The sequence below is a fragment of the Oratosquilla oratoria genome, chromosome 27 (genome assembly GCF_046742065.1).
Source record: "Oratosquilla oratoria isolate Oo_2021 chromosome 27, ASM4674206v1, whole genome shotgun sequence".
Lineage (NCBI taxonomy): Eukaryota > Metazoa > Arthropoda > Malacostraca > Stomatopoda > Squillidae > Oratosquilla > Oratosquilla oratoria.
In genome coordinates, this window is record NC_134803.1 from 22354554 (window position 1) to 22357053 (window position 2500).

Below are 2500 nucleotides of genomic sequence, written 5' to 3' on the forward strand. Positions count from 1 at the left end.
GTGTGTGTGTGTGTGTATACATATATATATATATATATATATATATATATATATGTATATATATATATACACACACACTGACATGACAGAATTGAAGACATTAAATTTTTTATTTCTGTTCTAATTTAAGGCTTACTGTTATTCAAATATACCTAATATGTTACATTTACCTAGATTTATGTTGCTGTAGAATCTGAAATAATTACAATCCCAGAATCAATTAGATTAAAAGGTTTGAAGTTGGACTCAGAGTGTGCCCAAATAAGAACATAGTAGAAATATTAATAATTAACACAATGAATAAAGATATAGTTTTAAGGAAAGGTACACAAATAGGATGTTTTCAGGTGTGTACAAAATCCATTAAGATTCTAAATGAGTTGTGAGGAGGTAGAACTAACAATTTCATCAATCTGTTCAGTTCAAGAAGAAATAGATTTAAGAAATACATACATACATACATATACCTAGGCTTTTTCCCCCTTACAAGGGGGGTAGCCAAAAAGAAAAAGGCATAAAATCATTCCCACCCATTCCATCCCTGAATACACTCCACCGTCCCTCTTATCTTAGCACCTCCTGAATGACGGGTCATCCCTGCACCTTGTCCACTGCCCTGGGTCAGAAGCAGTGTCGCAAGACACAGCACATCCACAGCAAGGCCGCTTCATTAAATCGGCGACCCCCCCTCTCCGTCCCCCCATTGCATAAAATGAGAGGACGGGGAGAAATCCCTTCGGGCTGCGTCAAATTTTGCTTACACATACTACCTCACCCCCCATCCACCCGCCCATTCCACTTCATGCTATCACAACATCATCCATATACAACCATTCTCCATTCACCCCTGTATTCTGTCCTCTCCCGCCCTTCCTCAACAGACATTCCCCTCTTCACCCCATCCATCCATCTCATCCTAGGACGCCCCCTCATGTTCACTACCTCGACATCTGCACTTCATGATAGTGATTGTAGCTCACATCCAGGAAAGGATAAAACATATACAGTAGACAAGCACAACTTAATTTTTTTTGGCCAGGTATGAAGAAGGATATATATAATTATGTAGAATTTTTTTTTAAATGTGCTAAGGTGAAAGGAAATAAACCAAAACATGCTCCTATACTTACCTACCCCATTCCACAGAAACCTTGGGAAAGAGTTCACATTTATACATTGGAGTTACCTATGTCTGAAAGTGGATATAAATATGTATTTGTTGCCATTGATTATTTTTCAAGATTTTGTACTTTACAACCCATTCCAAACAAGAAAGCTGAAACTATTGCTTCAGTAATCTATGATCAGATAATCTGTAATTTCACTACAACTAAGATCTAAATTTCGGATAATGGAACTGAATTTGATAACAAAATCTTAGAAAAATTATGTATTTTATTTAAGATCAAGAAAGTCAATATCTTAGTGAATCATCCACAAAGTAATGGAGTTGTAGAAAGGTTAAATAAGAAAATTATTACACGTCTTAGAAGTATGATAAGTCCTCATAGTATAACCTGGGATACTTGGATTCCTTGTGTTAAGTGTACTCTGAATAACCAAATTAATATAGCAACAGGGGATGCACCTCATTTTATAATTTTTGGGGAAGACAAATCTCTTTCATATGAAATTTTGACTGCAGATCAGAAACCTGTGTATAATATAGATAAATTATATCTAAAATAGTAGAAATACTTTTCAAAGTATTCACCAAAGAATTAGGGAACATATGTAGGAGTATTCACAAGAGATGAAAAAGCAACAACACAAAATAGCACATAAACTAGAATTGAAAATAGGAGATTTAGTCATGGTCAAACTACATTCACCTTATAATAAACTTTCACCAAGGTACTCAGGTCCATATAGGGTAATTGATTCTGCAGGTGGAAATAAATTTAATTTAGTCCATATAGAAAACAAGGGAGAATTGATAGGCCATTTAGATGATATGAAGAAAGTTAGGTTGCAGATCTATGAAGATGATTGTTGTGATACCCTATGTATCAAATTTAATGAACCAGAAGAGTATAGAGAATATTATGACAATATTCTTTGTGAATTGAATATTAATCTTGATGCATTTTACAGATGAAGACTGCCTTAATGATTTTTCTATGATTGGTGAGTGCCCTGGACTGGAATCCAATTCGTCCTGGAGCATTGGTACAACATCAAGATAACCTAATATTGGTAGACAAGCTTATAAGGGTAGTTCTTGATTACGAGAATATAACAATAATTAAAGATAATGTTGACACCTTGAGAGTGAAGGTGAAATTGTTAAAAGAGAGCATTTCCAGTAAGAATGTTCAAAAGAAACTTGAAACTAAGATAGAGGACATAGAACATAAACTTGATGTCATAGATTCAAATTTCAAAAGAAATGGTAGGCAAAAGAGAAGTATGTTAGTAGTGGCTTTAGGAGCTCTTGCTGGATTGGGAATATCAAATTTTGCCTTCCTTGCTGATCTAAAAATTTCTATGAATAGATTGA